The 22,076-nt window shown below is 39.5% G+C and overlaps 1 long non-coding RNA gene across 1 annotated transcript; it reads left to right on the top strand.

The window, feature by feature from the left end:
- The first annotated feature begins 249 nt into the window (after positions 1-249).
- Positions 250-6,559, top strand: LOC132691362 (uncharacterized). Its single transcript, XR_009615713.2, has 3 exons — positions 250-462; positions 1,009-1,078; positions 6,453-6,559. It is a non-coding gene; the product is annotated as an uncharacterized LOC132691362 (long non-coding RNA).
- Positions 6,560-22,076: the final 15,517 nt, after the last annotated feature.

Genomic DNA, 22,076 nt, shown 5'->3' with positions numbered 1-22,076 from the left:
AGAGATAGGAAGAGAGAGAGATAATCCTAAGCAGGCTCCATGCTATCAGCGCACAAAGCCAGATGCAGGGCCCAAACTCACGAACCATGGGATCATGACCTGAGATGAAACCAAGAGTCAGATGTTTAACTGACTGAGCCACTCAGGCGCCCCTTTGATTCCTTTTTAAAAGTGGATACATAGGTCATGACAATTTTAAGCCCAAAATAGAAACAACCCAACCAGTGTCCCTGATTTGAGCAGGGAAGGATGCTTTCCAGTCCCCCTGCACTGGCACTGCAGCTAACCCACATGCGGATAGGCAGTGGCATTCACCACTTTCCAGTCCAGCAACCAAGGCTGGCTGTGAGGCTCCTACCGACGTTCCTCCTCCGCCAGCTCTACTGAATCATCCAGCCCTTCCAGAAAAGGTCGTTAGAAATGAAGAGGAATACTGGAATATAACTTACATGTTGTCCTGAGGTAAAATTGGATGTTTCTGTCAATTCTTGTTTTCCTGAATCTTACAAGTTCTGCAAATTAAGTGTAGCATACACCGTTGGTGCTGCCTGCCTTGTTCTGTGGCAAGAAAGCCAGAACTGATGGGCCTCAATATGTCCCTGGGGACAAAAACTATTTCTATCCAGGTAGTCTCAAAGCCCCACATCCACACACACACATTCAATGCACCTAGACACACTTCTGCCACCATCATCAAAAACTCCTTTGTGTTTGTACTGTCTACTTAAAATTTTGCTAAGAAGATCGATCTTAACCGTTTTTATCACATAATAGTAAATAAGAAGTCAGGAGGAAAGTTTGGGAGGTGATGGATATGTTTATGGCATAGATTGTGATGATGGCTTCACAGATGTATACCTATCTCCAAACCCATTCAATTGTATACATTAAATATGCATAGTTGTTTGTATGTCAGTCATACTTCAAAGCGGCTTTAAAAATCCTTTCCTGTGAATGGGTCCCTTTAGTTTCAAAGGTATTGAAACTAAACCTTTCTCTTTTTTCTAGGACCTAAATGGACATGTGGCCACAAGAACTACCTGCGGAGGGGAGGCAGACCCCTTTAGAACCTCTCGGGGTAAGTGTTCAGAGCAGGGTATGTTTGTTACCCTGATAACAAGAGGGTTACATGTTAAATCTGGATCTCTGCTCTTTCTAAGTGTCAGCAAGAACAAGTCATCTTGTGGAACAAAAGGAAAAACACACCCTTGACACAAATGCAGATCCCTGGGCACAGAGCTACAGAAGCTGATGGCTCTCTGGGCTGTTCAGGGCACTGGAGGTCGGGTTTTGGAGGCAACATCGCACATCTGTCTCCGTAGCACCTATGCCCTTGGCACCTGGCAGAGCCCAGCACCCCTAGTGGGCAGAGACCCACCCAACATCAGAAACATGACTGGTTCATGGAGTGATTGCTGAGAGCGCCTTGTCCAGTTTACATGTCTCTGTACAGATAATGATTTTAAGGTTGTGTTTATTTTTTTAAGTAAGGTTTTTTAAACAAAAGAAGAAATACATAAAAGACGCTTCTATGAAGTTAAATTTCATAAGAAGAGTTATCAGCTGTTAAATGAGGCAAAATCAGGGAGTTTGCTGAGACACTGTGCTGGGGAGGGTGTGGCACCCAGGTGTCCTCACTTGCTGTGGGGACCGGGTAAAGTGAGGTGGTCTCTGCAGAGCTCCTAGTGTGGCTGGCTGTTCTTCCAGACACATGACGGGACTGCACTGATCCACCCTGTGTGACTTGCTTTGACCAATAAAATATGAAGGTGTTACTTTAAAGCAAAAACTTTAAAACCAGCATGTGATTCAGCACATGTCCTATAAAAAGGCCCCTCTGCTGTGGTGAACACAGTTGATCCAGATTGTGGCTGTGCTGTCTCCCTGTGCCTCACCAAAAGGACAATGCAGAACAGAGTCCCCAGGGTCCGTGATGGACATGAAGTGGCAATGAGAAATGAACCTTTGTGATTTTAAACCATGGAGATTTGAGCTGTTTATTGCCACAGTATGATCTAACTTATCTGGACTCATAAGAAGATCTATTTGGCAACATCTATCAGAATTTAAAATATAAATGCCTTTGACTCTTCAATTTCACTTTTATGACTTTTATTCAATTTCTTTTACACAGCTTCACTTTTACACATGTGCAAAATGATATATGTACAAGGATAGTTATGGCTTTTCAAACATTTATTTATGTTTATATAGCATACACTGGAAGCAACCTAAGAATGTGTCAATAGGATTCTTAACATGCTTTAATGTTTAATAAATCATGGAATATCCAGATTGAAGAAGCGTTGACAGCCCAAAAAGGGAATAAGCCAGATTTTTATAAACTGATAAGAAACACTTCCCAAGATATATTGCAAAGTAGAAAAAGGGAAGCTGCAAAACAGTGTGTATAGTCTGCTGCTATTTGTGGAAAGGATGTACAAATGTCACAAACACCATACGATTTCACTTATATGTGAAATCTAAAAAATGAGCAAACAAACAAAAAAAAGCAGAAACAGGCTCATAAATAACAAGAACAAACTTATGATTGCCAGAGAAGAGGGAGGTGGGGGATGGGTAAAAAGGGTGAAGGGAGGTGGGAGATACAGGCTTCCAGTTATGAAATGCGTAAGTTACAAGGATAAAAGGTACAGCATAGGGAGTATAGTCGATGGTATTGTGATAGTGTTATGTAGTGACAGATGGTGCTTGTGGTGAGCATAGCATAAGGTATAAAATTGTTGAATCACTATGTTGTATACCTGAAACTAATATAACACTGTGTGTCAACTACACTTCAATAAAAAAGTTTACAAATGTGTTCACAAGTATATCTATGCCTATATGCTTGTTTATGCATGGAATATCTCTGGAAGCAGAAGGCTCAGGTGGTGGGGTCTCTCTGGGAAGGGGTAATGCAGTAGTGGGCATGGGAGGAAAATCTCTACCCACAACACAGCAATATCTCATGGCTGGATTTTGTGTTATGCTTAGGTATTACTTCCTCTTTAATTATATAAAACACTGGACACATGCTTCAAAAACTAATACAAGTGATAGTGATTACCTATAGAGACTGAGGCTCAGAGGAGGTGAGTAGAGACAAGAGTAGAAGCAGGACTTCTTTATGTGTACCTTTGACAGAGTTTCACATTATGGACCATAAGAATATATTATCTTTAAAATTTTTTAACTAAAAAAAATTGTAAAGAAACCCACCCTTCTATGTGAAAGTGGATTCATGTAGAAATCCTTGAGAGCCCAGAGCCACTCGTGGGGGCAGTAGACAGCCCTTCTGGAAATTCTCAGGGGCATTTCTCCATCTTTTAGCCAATGTTGAGGTACACCTCTTCCATGAAGCCTGCTTCGTTTTCTCCACACTATGAAAGGCTTCAGTGTGTGAGGCTTCCTGGCTGCTAGGCCTTGTGCTGTGGGCCCTTTTCAACTAATCTCCAATCCTCATACTTATGCTGGTTGGTGAGGGGGCATTGATATAGAAGGTATTTTAGCAGAGAAAGGGGAATGCAGCAGGTAGACTGAGTCCAAGGAAAAAGATCTTCAGCCCCCAGAGAGTGGTGCCTGTAGGAAGGGCCTGGGGCATGTCCAGCATATCAAGGAGACCTCACAGGGCCAAAAATAATTCTGGTCAAAGGGGCAGAAGAAGAGGACTATGTGGAGATGAAGGAAGAGAGCCTTTAAAGTAGGAAAGGCTTATCTCCAGGAGATAAGCAGGAGAGAAGGAATTTTTTCGAGATCTCAATGGAAATGTAATTGGAGCCTTTGAATATTTTGGAAATATAGGAACAAAGGTTTCAGTTCCTCTTTGAGCTGTGCTTCTTTCAAATGAGATCCTGTCTCAGGCCCGAGCTATCTGGGTCCTCGCATTATACTGGAACTTACAGACCATCTTATGGATGAGGAATTGGAGGCTCAGAATGGTTAAGAAACTTGCCCAAGGTTACAAGCTCCTATGTAAAAGAAACATAACTGTGTCCATGCTCTGTGTGACTCCAAGCACATACACTTTTCCTCCCCATACTAAGTGTGTCTCAGTCTCTAGGTGACATTCTCAACCAGACTTCACAGCCAACCAGCACAGAATGGAGCTCCTTTTTCATTGTTGATGTATCCAACTTCTATCTTACTATGTTTCATGACTGAATGGAGAGATGGCTGAATGGAAGGAAGGAGGGATGGACAGATGGATAAATGGATTCATGAGTAGATGAAGTGACTTAAGTCTCATTGTGATTTAAAAACAATGAGTGAAAAGGGCTTCAGATTATATTCTTCATCAGATATTCACTGGGCAGTAACTGTAAACGGGAGTAAATGGAGATAGACTAAATGTAGTCCATTTCAGAGAGCCAGGTTTAATAGTGCAGAAAAAGCAAGAATTGGAGGAACCATAATCCAAGTTGTTTAATAAATTTCCAGACACTTTCATGTGGAGGTTTAGACACATTAGAGGTTGCTTCTACCTGAGCAGGGAAGGAAGGCAGGCAGGGATGGATTCTGGATGCAGGCAGTGATTTTTATTTGAATCTTAAAGAAACGATAGGACTGTGATCTAAGGAAAGGTCAGGGGATTGGAAGAAGGGGTGAGAATTAATTTCAGACAGAACAGCATGAGCAAACACATGGAGGTAGGGATGTTTAAGAGATATTTGGCCTTGCTGAGGTGAAGTAAGCTTTATGGGTAGGAATATTAGAAGGTAAGACTGGAAGGGACCAGTAATTAGGGGCCTGGAATTTGAGATTCAGGATTTAAGATCTTGATTACTGGGAAGGTGTCAAAGATTTCAAAGTAGAGGAATTGAGCTGGCACGCACATGCAAAACAGTCTGAGACCGAAGCAGTGGGTGCAATGGTGAACATTTGGGCTCTGGAGTCCGACACTTAGGCTGGAACAGGCTCCCACCCATTCCAGATGTGTGACCATTAGCAAGGTATTTTGAGCTTTTTGAGCTTCCATCTCTTCATCTCTAATGTGGGAATAATAATAATGTCCATCTCATAGGGTCATGAGGATTCAATGAAATGAAGTATATAAAATGTTTAGCTCACCCCAGGCATATAGTAAATATTAAATAAATGTAATCAATTCATTATTATCATCACCAGCACCACCAGCACCATCAGCAACAGCACCACTGCTGACACAATCACTTCCACCACCAGCACCACCACCACCTCCATCATTAGCATTATCACCACCAGCAGCAACAGCAACATCACTGCCACCGCTATCTTACAAAAATCATCATCAACATCACCACACCATTTCCATTGTCACTGTTATCATCAACACTGTCACTTCACTCTAAGCATAAAGGTTTGCATGGGACACTGACCTGCTTAGGAACACAGCCATTTATTCCAAACACATTTGCTGAGCATTACTATGCTGAATGTCTTCCATTCACTTCTCAGGCTCACTCTCCACCTTTTTCTTCTTGCTCTGGCAAAGCCAACCTACTGGGACAACAGTAACAGGTTGCCTTGCCTCCTGTCCTCTGGCTGGGTTCCATTGAATGTGCAGTCCCTGAAGGAGTGTAGAAGGAGAAAGGAAGGCCAGCTATTGTTCTTTAGCTCTCTCCCTGATTGTAATTGTAGCCTGATTGCATCTTTGGATGTGTCTAAGCTCCTTCCAGGTGACCCTCCACACCATCCTCCCTGCCTTATTTCCGGATATGGTGAGCTTCCCATACGCACGCTCCTGCGCTATTCCTTGTGGCTTCTAAATCTATACCCTGTAGACAGTTTTGTAAACAGTCCTTATCACAATCTCTTCAGGTTGCTCTGATTTGAGTGTTCCATCTGTGTTCTGTAGGGCCCTGATTGATAGAACATTTGTGTTTTAATCCCAGTGGTGGACTCAAGGCTACAAAGATAAGAAAGAAACAGATCCCACCTCATCCTCTTCAAGCTTTCCATATCTCGTGGGGGAAACAGAAATGCAACAAAAAACTACAACACAAGTTCCCAAATACCAAACTAGAAATAGGTACTCAGAGTTTCAGCAACACAGAAAGAACAGTGGGGGTGAGTTTGAGTGAGAGTCATGAGGACAGGTTTCTCAGAGGAAATGACATTTCAGAGTCTTGGAGAGTGAATACAAATTCTTTGGGAGGAAAAAGTGGGAAACCACATCATTTTTACGTGCATGAGAGTACCAAAGTTTGCACAGAAAAGGTAAGTTGCTCAGAGCCTGGGATCCACATTGAAGATAAGAGTTGCAGGGAATAGGACTAAAGCAATTTAGGGATTTACCAGTATCAAGTTGCTCACTTATTTTCTTTTGCTAATCCAAGACATTTTTTTAAGTTGCCATCTACTATCACTCACCACCAGAATATAATCTTGGAATAAAGGAAAGTCCTTTGCATCAGATAAATTTGACTTTATATGTGTAAACACTACCTGTCCTTATTTTTCTTATTTTGCAGTGGTCAACAAACCGATCCTTGGGCTGACATTTGGAAACTACTGATCTAATCTGATCCTCTTATTCTACCCATCAAGAAGCCATGCCCTTTAAAAAATAAATAAAATTTTAAAATATGATCAATTCTCTTAAGTGTTTATTTCCAGTCATGTAACTGCTCCCCGCAACCAGACCCCTGACCAGCCCCAGATCCTGTCAGGTACTTGGGCGGTGCCAATACTTGATCCTAACAGTATGGGAAAAAAGTACAAAAGTTCCCAGATTATTTTCTCTGTAAATCATTTGATAATATTTTCTGCTTCTAATGATTGTTATGACAAGCAGCAAATTGCTAATTGCAGCCATCTAAGAATAGACATATTTGCAGGATTAATGACCAAAAAGAGTCAGATTTAAGTAATAATATCAGTTGGCAACCATTCATGAATTTATATTTAATTTGCATTTGTCTTTAGGAAAGGGAGAAGAGGCAAAGGACTGTTGAGGTGGAGAAGGTCTGAGTAAATCAGTCTCTCTCTCTCTGTCTCTCTCTCTCTCTGTCTCTCTCTCTCTCTCATTTGTTATGTTAGATGTGATGTGAGTCCTTTCTTGGTCTACCTAAATAATACAAGAGGGTACAGGGACCAAGGCTGAATCAAGTCACCACTGTGGAGTTATATATTTCATGGCAGGTAGGTGCTAAAGTCATCACAGAGGTGAAAATTGCTCTAAAAATGAATTTTTGGAAACTTCCAACAGATGTTGTAATAGATTCTGTTCTTTGGTAAAGCAACAGAATTGTTGGTTTGTGTTTAAGTCACTTTATGTAGAAAACACAAAGATTCAAATGCAATGGTCACTCTGCTCAGTGAGGAACTCATGCTGTGAGAAGTGCATACAGAACCACATTGATGGAGAGGATAGAGAGTTTGGTTCTATCCATGCTTGCCCTGGGGCCTGCCCATGCCAAGGGGTGGTGGGGGTGGGGAGTGTTGCAGGCAGAATTGCTTACCCTGTTTATGCTTCTGTCCTTCTCCATCTCTCCCCCTTTTCCAAGTGTGAGTTAAGTGCACATCTGCAGCAACACCATTTGTCTATCCAATGCCAAAGAAAAGGGGATTTTCTCTCCTCTTCCCTGACAGCATCTCCTCCAGAGAGAGTTGCTTTGACAAGGAAGCAAAGTAATTTGGGGCCAGAAAAAAACCCCATCTTCTTGCTCTCCCAAGACCAGGCCTCAACCAAGAGTGGACCAGGTCAGGAGAAGTCCAGCTTTTGGGCCTGCAGGACAGTACACTGCCATACCGGATGAAGCCCAGACATTGAACTCAAGACATAAACTTTAAATCAGCTATTTTAAATATTTGCAAGTAAAAAAAATTATGTCTAAACAATTAAAGGAAAACATGAGAATGATGGCTCACCAAATATTGAATATCAGTAAAGAGATATAAATCATAAAATAATGAGCCAAATACAAATTTTAAAAGTAACTGAAATGTAAAACAGCAAAGTTGGGCAGAGAGAAGAAATAACTAGCAAACTTGAAAATAGATCAATTAAGATTATCCAGTGTGAGGAATGGAGAATAAAACATATAGAATAATGAAAATAGCTTCAGAGACCTGTGGAGCACCATCAAGAGTGCCAATAAATGCATAATGGAGTCCCAGAAGAAAAAGAGAAAACACTGGACAAAGTAAATATTTGAAGACATCATGATCAAAAACTTCCCAAATTTAATGAAGAACATTAATCCCAGAAGCTCACAAAATTCAAGTATGATACATTCAAATAGATCCACACAATGTAATAAAACTGTTGAAAGACAAAGGCAAAGAGAAAATCTCCACAGCAGAAATAGACACACAAAGGATTCTCATGACACACAAAGGATTCTTAATAAGATTAACAGCTGATTTCTCATATGAAACCATGGAGGTCACAAGGCAGAGGGATGACATATTCAGAGTTCTAAAAGAAAGACAGCCAACCAAGAATTCTATATTTAGAAAACCTATTCTTCAATATGAAGGAGAAATTAAGGCATTCCCCAAAAAACTGTATGCCAACAAATCAGATAGCCTAGATGAAATGGAAAAATTTCTAGTAAGGCACAAGCTACTAAAACTGACTTGAAAAGAAATAAAAAACTTAAGTAGACATCTGAGAAGCAAAGAAATTAAATTAACACCAATTTAATTAACACCACTTCTTTAAAAACTCTTCTAAAAACAAAAGAGGAGGAAACACTTTCTAATATATTCTCTGAGGCCAGTAACACTCTGATACCAAAACCAGACAAATATATCACAAGAAAACTACAGAAAAAATATTCCTCACAAATAGAGATACAAAATTCTCTATAAAATACCAGTGAACAAAATCCAATAGCACATAGATTGTGAGGTAAATTGTGGAGTAGAGATTTCTACCACTCATGTCTCTCCCCCATAAACATCAATTTGAGCAACTATATGTGCACAAACATACCTTCACAAGAGCCAAAGATTGTGGGTGAGGGATTCTAGGACTTGAGAAAAGCACATAAATAAGAAAAGGCACATTATGGAGTGTAGGAAGGATAGATTTTCAGATAGACATATACAGAACATTCAACCGAATGGCAGCAGAATACCCATTCTTCTCAAATGTACAAGGAATATTACTCAGGACAGATCATATGTTAAGTCCAAAAATAAGTCCTGAAAATGTAAGAACATTGAAATTGTACCAAGTACCTTTTCAACCAAAATGGTAAGAAACTAGAATCAATAACATAAGGAAAACCTGAAAATTCATAAACGTGTGGAAATTAAATAACACACTTCTTAATAATTAATAGGTCAAAGAGGAAAGCAAAAGGGAAATCAAAAATATCTTGAAATAAATGAAAATGAAAACACAAAATACCGAAATCTATGGGATGCAGAAAAAGCAGTTCTAGGAGGAAAGCTTATAGCAATAAATGCCTACATTAAGAAAGAAGAAAGATCACAAATAAATACCCTAAGTTTATACCTCAATGAACTAGAACAAAAAGAATAAACTAGGCCCAAAGTTTTTAGAAGGAGGAAAATAGCAAAGATCAGAACAGAAATAAATGATATAGAGACAAGAAAAACAATAGAAAATATCAATGAAATAAGAGCTGACTTTTTGAAAAGATAAACAAAATTGAAACCTTAAACTACACTAAGAAAAAAAAGGCAAGAAGCAAATAAAATCAGAAATGTAAAAAGAAACATTACAACTGACACAACAAAAATACAAAAGATCATCAGAGACTACTATGCAAACAAATTGAATAACCTAGAAGAAATAGATAAATTATTAGAAACATACAACCTTCCAAGACTGAATCATAAGTAGAATATCTGAACAGATCAATAATAAGGAGATTGGAATTAGTAATCAAAACCTCCCAACACAAAAAAGATCAGGATAAGATAATTTCACTGGTGAATTCTACCAAACATCTAAAGAAAAATTAACAACAATCCTTCTCAAACTCTTCCAAATATTGAAGAAAGGAGAACACTCCCAATTCATTTTAGGAGGCCTGCGTTACCCTGATACAAAAATAATATAAGGACATTTCAAGAAAAAAATTTACAGGCTAATATATTTAATGAATAATTGCATCCTAGATTCAAAAATTCTCAACAGAATTATAGCATAGTAAATTGAATAGCATTTTAAAAGAATCACATGCCATGATCAAGTGGGATTTATCACTGGATATAAGGATGGGTCAACATATACAAACCAATACATGTGATACACCACATTAACAAAATGAATAATAAAAATCATATGATCATCTCAATACATGCATGAAAAGCATTTGACAAAATTCCACATCCTGTCATAATAAAAATTCTTTAAAAATTAGGTATATAAGGAAAGTACCTGAGCATAATAAAGGCCATATATGAAAAATCCACAGCTAATGTCCTACTCAGTGGTAAAAGGATGAAAGCTTCCCACTAAGATCAGGAATAAGACAGAGTGTCCACTCTCGCCACTCCTATTCAATATAGAGTTGGAAATCCTAGTCAGAGAAAATAGGGAAATATATATATATATATATATATATATATATATATATATAGTGTCCAAATCAGAAAGAAGTACAGTTGTTTTTATTTGCAGATGACAAGATCTTGTATACAGAAAACCTTAAAGATTCCATTAAAAAAAAACAAAAAACCTGTTAGAGCTAATCAACAAATTCAGTAAAGTTGTAGGATACAAAATCAACATGAAAAATTAAGTTACATTTCTATAAACTAACAATGAATCATCTGAAAAGGAAAAAAAGAAATAAAACTCATTTACAACAACAACAAAAATAATACAATACTTAGGAATAAATTTAACCAAGGTGAAAGAGATGTACAGTGAAAATTGCAAGACATTGATAAAAGAAATTGAAGAAGACATAAATAAATGGAAAGATATCCTGTGTTCTGGAACTGGAAGAATTTACAGTTAAAATGTCCATACTACCCAAAGCCATCTATAGATTCAGTGCAATCCCTATCAAAATTCCAATGGCATTATTTCACAGAAAAAGAATAAACAATCCTAAAATTTGTATGCAACCACAAAAGAGCCCAAATAGCTAAGGCAATCATGAGAAAGAAGAAAAAAAAAAATGGGAGGCATCACAATTCCTGATTTCAAACTATATTTCAGAGCTATGGGAGTCAAGACAGTATAGTAGTGTCACAAAAACAGACACATAGACCAATGGACCAGAATTGTGAGCCCCAAAATAAACCCTTGCATTACAGTCAACTAATATTTGACAAAGGAACCAAGAATATTCAATGGGGAAAAGATAGTCTCTTCAAAAAAATGTTATCAGGAAAAGTGGATATTCACATAAAAAAGAATAAAATTGGAATAAAATTTTAATTCATACACAAAAATTAAGTTGCAATGAATTAAAGATTTAAATATAAGGCCTTAAACCATAAAACCCTTGGGAAAAAACAGGAAAAATATCTTTGACCTTGGTAATGCTGTTTTTGGACATGCCACCAAAAACACTAGAAACAAATAAAAACATTAACAAGGTGGAGCACATCAAACTAAAAAGCTTTCTGCACACGGAAGAAACAATCAACGAAATGTAAAGGCAAGCTATGAAATGGGAAAAGATAATTGCAAACCATATATCTTATCAAGTGTTAATATGCCAAATATATGTAGAGCTCATACAACTCAAGAGGATAAAACAAATAATCAAATTCAAATAGGTGGAGAGGCTGAACAATTTTTTTTTTCCAAAGAAGATATCTAAATGGCCATCAGGTACACAAAAAGATGCTTACTATCACTAATAATCAAGGAACAGCCAATGAAAACCACGAGGAGAAAACCTCACACATCAGACTATTATTATTATTATTATTAACCTTACACTATGACTATTATTACAAAGGCAAGAGATAACATGTGTTGGTGAATATGGGGAGAAAAGGAAATCCCTGGGCACTGTTGTTAGGACTGTAAATTGGTGCAGCCCTTACAGAAAATACAATGAAGTTCCCTTAAAAAATTAAAATAGAACTAACATATTATTCAGTAATACCCCTTCTGGGTATATATGTAAAAACCAAAATCACTATCTCAAAGAAAGATCTATACTTCATGTTCACTGCAGCATTATTCACAATAGCCCAGGTGTCCACTGATTGATGAATAAAGAATTGTGAGCTATATATACAATGAAATATTATTCAACCATAAAATAGAAAAAAAAATCTTGCCACTTGCAACAACATGGCTCGTCCTTGAGGTCATTATCCAAGTGAAATAAGTCAGACAAAGACAAATAGTGTATGATCTCACTTATATGTGGAATCTAAAAAAGCTGAACTCAAAGAAACAGAGTAGAATGGTGGTTGCCAGGTACTGGAGGGAGGTGAAGGAAATGGGGAGATGTTGGTCAAAGGGTACAAATTTCAAGTTTTAAAATGAATATTTTCTGAGGATCTAAAGTACAGCATGGTGACTCTAGTTAACAGTACTGTATTATATACTTAAAAATTGCTAAGAGCCCTTGCCTCTCTCTCTCTCTCTCTCAACACACACACATACATACACACACACACACACACACACACACACACACACACAAAGGTAATTATGTGAGGTGATGGATATGTTAACTAACCTTATTGTGGTAATCATTTCACAGTATATATGTGTATCAAAGCATCATAGCATATACTTTAAACTTATATATGTTATATGTCAATAATATCTCAATATTATTGAGGAATCCATTAGCACACAAAAAGGATTACATACCACAAACAAGTGGGATTTTTCTCAGGATTTTAAGTTTGGTTCAATATAGGAAATTTATCAATGTAATATAACATATTAATAGAATAAAGGGGAAAACTGCATGATCATCTCAACAGAGACAGAAAAAGCACTTGACAAAACTCAATACCTTTCATGTCAAGAAATACTCAACAAATACTTACAGAAGGAAACTTCTTAAGCCTGACAAAGGGCATCAGTGAAAACCTTTTCAACATTGTGCTGGAGGCTCTAGTCAGGGCAAGTAGGCAAGAAAATTAGTTGAAAGATATTAGATGGAAGGGAGGAATTAAGACCATATTTATAGGTGACATAACCTTATATATAAAATCCTAAGGAATACACCTCCCCACACACATTAGAATTAATAAGTGAATTCAGCAATGTTGCAGTATACAAGATGAATATACAAAAATCAGTTGTATGTCTATACTCTTACAATAAACAATCCAAAATGAAATTAGGAAAATAATTTGATTTATAAGAGCATAAGAAAGAATCAAATGCTTAGAAAAAAATTAATGAAAAAAAAAGAAGACTTGTAGGCTGAAAATTATAAAACATTGGTGAGAGAAATTAAATAAGTTCTAAGTAAATGGAGAGACATCCTGTATTCAGGAATCAGAATACTTACTGTTAAAACTGAAAAACTCCCTCAAATTAATCTACAGAGTCAGTGCAATCTCTATTAAAATTCTAGTTTCATTTTTCCCCTTTTCTCCCCAGAAATTGGCAAGTTGTCCTAAAATTCATATGGTAAGACAGGGTACCCAGAATAGTGAAAAAATCTTGAAAAAGAACAAAATTGGAGTACAGTAGCCCTCCCATGTATGCAGTTTTCTTTTTTGTGATTTTAGTTACCACGGTCAACCACCGTCCAGAAGCAGATGATCCCTCTTCTGATATATCCTGCCAGAAGGTCAATAATAGCCTGATACTACATCACAGTGCCCACATCATTCCCCTCACTTCTTCTCATCACATAGGCATTTTATCATCTCACATCATCATAAAGAGTGAATACAGTACAATAAGATATCCTGAGAGAGAGAGACCACATTCACATAACTTTTATAACTGTATTTTGTTATAATTGTTCCATTGTTCTATTATTAGTTATTGTTGTTAGCGTTTTATTATGCTTAATTTATAAGTTAAAGCTTATCATAGATATGTATGTATAGGAAAAAACATAGCATATATAGGGTCCATGATTTTAGGCATCTACTGAGGGTCTTGAATTGTATCATCTATAGATAAGGAGGGATTCTGTACTCACACTTCCCAATTTCAAACTTTACTACAAATCTACATTAATCAGGATAATGTGGTACTGGGATAAAAATAAAAACAAAAACAGATAAAAAGAATTGAGAGTCTAGGAATAAACCCACACATCTCCATTAATTGATTTCCAACAAGGGTACCAAAACAATTCAAAGAATTATCAAAAAAATAGTCTTTTCAAAAACAATGCTTAAACAGACATCAAAATGTAGAAGAATGAATTTTAACCCTAACTCATACCACACACAATAATTAATTCAAAGCTATTAGTAACAGCTAAAACTATGAAGTTCTTAGAGGAAACTTCTTAGAGGAAACAAAAAGTTCCAAACCTTTACTACCTTGGATCTGGCAGTAGTTCCTTATATATGATACATAAGACACAAGGAAGCAAAGAAAAAGTGGATAAATCAGACTTCATCGAATTTAAGAACTTTTTGCATCAAAGGAGGATGCTGTGTAGAAAGTAAAAAGACAATACAGGACGGGAGAAAATGTTTGCAAATCATGTATCTGATCCGGATTTATCCAGAATATATAAAGAACTCTTACAGCTCAACAATAAAAAGACAAATAACCCAATTTAAAAATGTTCAAAGGACTTAAATAGGCATTTCACCAAAGATATGTAGATGATCAATAAATACGTGAAAAGATGTTCAGCATCATTAGTCACCAGGAAGACACAAATCAAAACCAAAATGAGATACCACTTTACATCTACTAATATGGCAATACATCAATAAATAAATGCATAAACATGGGCAATAGTGACTGTCAGAAAGGATGTGGAGAAATTGGAATCCTCATATATTACTAATGGCAACATAAATGGTATAATCACTTAGGAAAACTTTGGCAATTCTTCCAAATGTTAAACATTGAATCGTCATGAGTCAGCAATTCCACTCATGCTATTTACCCAACTATTGTTCACACAAAAACTTGTACATGAATGTTCACATAAGTTATTATTCAAAAAGTGGAACTACCCAAATGTGCATCAACTAATGAATGGATAAATACAATGTGGTATATCCTTACAATGGAATACTATTCAACCATATAAAACAATGAAGTATTGATACTCTACAACATGGAGAAACTTTGAAAACATTATGCTAAGTAAAAGAAGGAAGACACAAAAATATAAATATTGTATGGTTCCACTTATCCAGAATAGACAAATCCATAGAGACAGAAAGTCTATTAGTGGTTGCCAAGGACTGGGGGTAGAAGGGAATGAGAATTGTTTGCTAATGGGTAAGATATTTCTTTGGGGTGTGATGAAAATGTTCTAGAATTAAGTAGTGGTGATGGTTACACAACCTTGCACTAATTTAGATGTTGAATGAATATATGAATGGAAGGAATGAAAGAAGGGTGGGAGGGAGGGAGAAAGGGAAGGATAGAGGGGAAAAGGAAGGAAGGAAGGAGGGGGAGAAGGAAGGAAGAAAGGAAGGGAGGGAGGAAGCAGAGGAAGGAGGTAAGGAAGGTATAAAGGAAGGAGGGAGGGAAAAAGGCAGCAGGAAGGGAGAGAGGAAGAAAGGGAGGAAGGAAGGGAGGGAGGGAGGGAGGAAGGAAGGAAGGAAGGAAGGAAGGAAGAGAGGAAGGAAGAAAGGGAGAGAGGGAAGAAGGGAAGAAGGAAGAAAGGAAGGGAGGAAGCAGAGGTAGGAGGGAAAGAAGGTATGAAGGAATGGGAGGGAGAAAGGCAGGCAGGAAGGGAGGAAGGAAGGGAGGAGGAAGGGTTGGTGGGTGAGAGGCTGTCTTCTCCTGGGTGAGAGGAGGACAAAGACATCTTGTGCTTAGGCATTAAATTGGATTTAAAGTCAGCCAGCACACTAGCACACAGGGGGAACTCATTGCATGTCTGTTGAAGGAATGACTTAATGAGCAAGTTTCTCTAACTTGTGTCTTTCACTTTCCTTGATTAATGCCACCTTCCCCTTCCCCGCAACCTGAGAGGACCTATAATGGAAAGCTGAGTATTCACAGGGGCTCATAGGACAAGCTCTGTAGGGAGAATTCTACTTTCCCCTGGTAAGAAGGTGGAGCAAAGCCCTTAAGCCTTCTGAGTCCTTGTGCAGATGTACTGAGTCAGGGTAACAAACATTTCAGGCTAGTGTGTGTAGAGACCAGTGACTAGGAAACAATAGCTCTGGTTCTTGAAATGTACACTAACAGCTCAAATAGCTAAATTGGGTACTCTGTGGAAACAAACTCTTTCCATTGATTCTGGCTTTATTTTACCTTGCCCTATAAGAGCAAGAAATGTGTTTATTTTGTTCACAGAAGCTTGTCCACTGTCTTTGACCCTTATAAAACCAAAATGTTGATGCTGATGAGGAACATTTTGATTTATAGGCTTGCTTATACCAGGGAGTCACACACTCAAATAGCCACAGGGCCCAGTTCTGGGGTGATTAATAGGGTGTGCTGGAGACTGTGGTAAACCAGACACCTCATGTGACCTGATTCCACTATGATGGTCATATAAGAATCCAGGCCTAACGCACACACACACACACACACTTCTCTCTCTCTCTTTCCCCTTCCTTTCTCTATCTCTCTTTCCACTCTCCCCCTTTCTCTGTCATTAAGATAAGCTGAATGTCTGAATTTTCTATGCAAAATATACTAATTTTTAAACACTGGTAAATGATCCAATTTGCTTTTTAAGCATCATTATTGAGATACAACTTAAATTCCATATCACTCATATATTTAAAATGTACAAGACAGAGCTGTGAAACCATGACAATCTAATCACTATCCCAAAAGGAAATCTGGCAGCCATTAGCAGTCCCCTTGATTCCTGTTCCTCCTCATACCAGTCCTAGACCATCACTAATCCATTTTCTGTCTCTGTAGATCTGTCTACTCTGGACATTTCACACAAGTGGGATCATGCAATTCACAGGTTTTGGTGACTGGCTTCTAGAACTCAGCACAGTATTTTCAAGGTACATTTATGTTGAAGCACATGGCTATGCTTCACTCCTTCTTTGCTTTTGTTCTTGTTGACTCATCCTCCCTTGTGTGGCTATAGCACACTTCATTTACCCATTAGCTGTTGGACATTGAACAACACATGCCATGAGCTGGGCTCAGCCTGTGGCCATTTATCACCTCTGCCCTGGACTGTTACAGCAGCCTCCTGACTGTTCTCTGCCTCCTGTTTAGTCCTCCTACCCATTGCTGACAGGTGACATGGATGCTACCAGCCAGGCAGTCCAAGTTCAAAACTTTGAGACAATTTTTCTAAAACAAGTCTCTTAGCATGCATGTTGCTCCTCAATCCCACCAATGCTGAAACTGCCCTTCTCCCTTGGCTTCAGAATGGAGTCCCAGCCCATGAGTCCAGCACACAATCTCCTTCAAGACTTGGTCCCATCACTCCCTACAGCATCCTCTGGTCACAAACCCTGCACTCCAATCCACCACATCACCTTCCCCTTTTCAACTGCTGAGCATCCCATCCTTCCATTCCTGACCACACTGTGCCATGTGGTGAAGCAATTCCTCCCATTGCCTCCTATTGGATCATTCTCTTCTACTGAACAGTGAACTCCTTCTGCCCAAGGGTTGTTCCTTCTTCATTAGTGTCTCCATCCTCAGGGGTTGAGACACAGTAATAAATGTCTTATCATGTAATAGGCTCAGGCTGCTCCTCCCTCTGACAGGCCCTTTCCTGCTTGTGTGGGGACTAACTTTAGAATCCCCCTCTATTTACTGCTTTGAAATGAAGCTTTTTTAAAAGAATGTATCTGAGCCATGCATCCAAATGTCAGATTTCAAAACACGTTGTGAGCTAAAGAGTCCAAGTCATAAACTTCAAAGCTAGAGCTTATAATGGGAATTCTGACTGACAGCCCCTTAATTGCAGCCTTTAAATATACACAGTCACTCATGGAGCCCAGCTTTTAAAGAAGGACTCCTGCTTAACAGCTTGAAAACGTTAACAGTGGGGTAGAATTCCTTAAGCTGCATGGAGCCACAGATCAGAGAGAATGCAAGAGGAACTCTAAAGACCCCTCTAGCATGAATTTTACCCTTTGCAGAGGCTATCAAAACCAAAATAGGTGGGACAGCTTGGACAAATACAAACAAATATTGTTTGTACTCCAAACTGACACATACAGTTTATTTGTTGGTATTTGGAGTGGTTTCAAAGGAAGAGTAGCAGAGAAATTATAGGTTTATACCCAAGGGCAGTGTACATAGGCTGGTGAGTGGGTGGTGACTCAAACTAGAACAGCCAGAAACAGAGAAGGCCATGGATCCCAGACTCCAGTGACCCATGGGAGGCACCATTGCCTCACATGTGTCAATCCCATGTCAAAGTTGGCCATTCTTCTTTCTGCCTCGAGCATCAGGATGCACCGTCTTAGCTGGTGGCATGAATACAGGCTGTTCTCCTTCACCAAACCCTCAGACAACAGTACTGTAACTGGTTTGGCAGCTGCTACGCCACATTGAGATCTGAGACCTTGTCACTTTGTTCCCAGGCTGTGCTCAGCCAAAAAGCATGTCAGGTTGGTGCTTTTGACACCACAGCCCCAGTTTGGATGGAAAGAGTCATCCTGAGTGGTAGTTTGGTGATGAATTGAGCGGGGAATTGAGGATAAAACCACCAAAATGACCATATCAGAGTGGATTCAAGTCCTGATGTTGCCAGTTAATAACTATGTGGTTTTAACCTTGGGCTAGAGTTACCAAGTAAAACACAGGACACCTGGATAAATTTGAGTTTCAGATACACAATAAGTAAGTTTATAGGACATGCTTATACTAAAATGTTATCTAAATTATGTATTATTTTGTTTATCTAAAATTCAAATTTATCTGAGTGTCCCATATTTTGTCTCATCTGGCAAATGGCTCCTTGTCACTGAGTCTTGTTTTCCCATTTGCCTCCACGTGGTAGCAATGCGTGTCTCAAATGGTGATTAAGATTATAGCATAAAGTGAGATTATGTCAGGCCGGTACAGGATTCTTATTCCATTGACTGTCAGGGATTATGATCATGACAAATTGATGTCCTAATGACTTTTCTCTTTCCTCACCACCTTTATCTGCATTTCAGTTATTTCTAAATGTTAAACTTTTCATAAAGGCCAATGTAAGTTTTCCTCATGATGAAACACTTCCTTTCCCACCATAGGAAGCACAAGAACCTCAAGTGACGTGTCAAAAAGGAAGGTAGGTTTTAAAGGTGGCTGAGTGCCTCCTCAGTGTAAAGATAATGTGATAATGCTGGTCTCACCCACATTTCAGTCCTTTGTGTGGCTGCCAAAAGTGCCTTTTATTTCTCTTTCTGGGCCAAAAGGTGTGACTACAGCATGCCTTGTGTGGCTCAGATCAAAATGCCCTGCTTTTGTAACGGATGGGGAGGGAAATATTGCCAATTTAAGAGATCCACTCAGAAGTAGAAATATGGGGGTGCCTTGGTGGCTTGGTCTATTAAACATCCAACTCTTGAGTTTGGCTCAGATCCTGATCTCAAGTTTTGGGGGATCAAGCCTTGAATCAAGCTGTGTGCTGACAGAGCAGAACCTACTTAGGATTCTCTCTCTGCCCCTCCCCACTCATTCTCTCTCTCTCTCTCTCTCTCTCTCTCTCTCTCAAAATAAATAAATTAATTTTAAAAAAGAAGTAGAAATATGCACCCAGGTCCTTCCAGTCACCTGCACACTTTGACCGGAGGGTTCCACTCACCACACTAGGAAATAAACATTCCAGAACTGCTCCGGCTGCATTTGTATGCCATTCTGCTGTATCCACCATAACGTCTAACTGCATATGTGCATCCATAATCTTTTATTATGTCATAATGCATTTTAGTATGTGGATGGTTACTATCTTTTAGAGGCTCCCATTTAGATTTATGAAGCAAAAGAGAAAAGTTTTTTTTAATGTAATCTAATTAATCTGAGTGCATTTGTATGCCTATTAAAATTCACCTGTCCGGGATTTTTCATTTATCATTATTACGATGGAACAGCCATATTGAGAAAGGGGCTGCCTCCTCATTGAATACGAAATGATGATTTATTATCCAGAGTGCTTTTAGTTATGGGCTAGACCTAATGGACAGTTCTGTATGGTGAATCCTCCATGCATACTGTAAAATTAGACATGTCCTTTCATGTAAGCTATATCTCAGTGAGGCAGTGGGGGCGTCCTCTAGATAATGGCAGGTGGGTAGCTTCCTCTCTGATTACAGTGTCCCTGGACAGCAGCCTAGTCCCTCCATGGAGTTTGGCATGGGGAAGGTGCTGCCTTGGAGCCTCCAATGCCCCTTGGTTGGTGGCCCTGCTCTGGGAGGGAGATGTTGTGAGCACAAGCAGCGAGGACTTGCCCTGGGACCCTCCCCATATGAAGACTAGTGGAACAACTTTTTGATTCAACCCAGACCTAAGGACAGCACTGACCATCTGTGAGTCCACATTCCCCCAACCTGGACACTCTACACTGGGAGGCGGGACCCTGATACTAGATTGAGCAAACCTAGCAAGACAAGCCCAGGATGGGAGTCACTGGGGACATGGGGAGACTCAGAGATAAGACCACCTGCAAAGCACCCCAGAGTGCCAACCCTTCCCCCAACCTGCAAGCAGAGCAGGTTCGAGGTGTCCCACTGAATTGGCCCAGAGCTTGTCACCTGCTTAACAACTCTGGTGTGATAGGGACTGTTCTTGGGTATGTGGGCCCTCACCACCTTTCTGACTATCTATTCTGCCCTGAGTAGTTGCAGGCTCCATCCTCATAAACCACAACCCTGAGCCATTTGAATGATATTCCCCATACTCCACCCACTGAATCTTGTGGCTTGGCTTTTGTGCTATTTGGGCCCTCCTCCTACCCCCAGATTAGATCACCAGGAGGCCAGGAAAGGAGGGGTGCCCTAGCTTTAATTATGAGCCCCAAGCCCATTTACCAAATCAAGCTGAGCTCATCACTGCTTCTACCCCTGGTCCCACCACTTTGTCAGCAGGCAGGTTTCCTGAGGGGGTTGTGGGGGTGCTGACAATCCTTATTGGTGTCTTCGATAAAATGAGGTTTGAATGGAGATGAGTTTAAGCGATAAAAGGACTGTAACTAACACTGGACAATCACAGGGAGAAGGAGAACATTGCTCCCTTTTCAAAGCTTCCTCAGCCCTTGTATTTGCATTAAGAAGAAAGTTTCAGGTGCTAATGTGTCTTTGGCAGCTTTCTAGCACTTGGGAAAAGGGTGGACAGGTGGGGGAGAGGGGAGAGAGAGAGGAGAGGAAGAGAGGGTAGAGAGAGAGAGAGAGAGGAGAGAGATAAGGGAGATGGGGGAGGAGGGAGGGAGAGAGGTAGGGGAGAAGAGGAGGGAGGGAGAGGAGAGGAGACGAGCGAGGGGAGAGAGAGAAAGGAGAGAGACAGAAACAGAGGAGAGGGGAGAGAAAGAAGGGAGAGGGGGGAGGGAGAGGAAGAGAGGAAAGAGACGGAGGGAGAGAGAGAACAAAGGGAGAGAGAGAGGAGAGAGGCAGAGAAAGAGGAGAGGGGAGAGAAAAAAGGGAGAGGAGGGAGGTGAGAGGAGGGAGAGAAAATACCAATTCTACTTAAAGAAACATATTAAGTAAATAATTGTGTCAATAGTACACAGACATGACAGATCCTAAAAGTGCCCAATGACTGGAGTTTGGGAGACCTCAGTCGGGGGTGGGTGGGTGGTGGAGGGCAGATAATTTGTTCTGACCCTGGACCCTTCCTCAGGAAATCTGACCCAAGTCAAGACACACTGGTGAAGGTGTGAAGGAGAAAGAAGGAAATGGGCATAAAGAGAGCTATTTCCAAGGAGGGAGAAATTGGGCGGGGTGTGTGTGTGTGTGGGGGGGTACTCTTTTTTTTTTTAACCCATTTTCAAATAATCTCAGACACCGATACAGAATTTGCACTAGCCATCATTTCCTGCACTATGATGGCATGGCCATGCTTAGTTAGGACAGATGTGATTTTCCTTTCTGGGAAGATGATGAGAGAAGCCGAG

This window comes from Panthera onca, chromosome E2 (assembly GCF_046562875.1).
Source record: "Panthera onca isolate mPanOnc1 chromosome E2, mPanOnc1 haplotype 2, whole genome shotgun sequence".
NCBI lineage: Eukaryota > Metazoa > Chordata > Mammalia > Carnivora > Felidae > Panthera > Panthera onca.
This window is presented reverse-complemented; position numbering and strand designations above follow the sequence as displayed.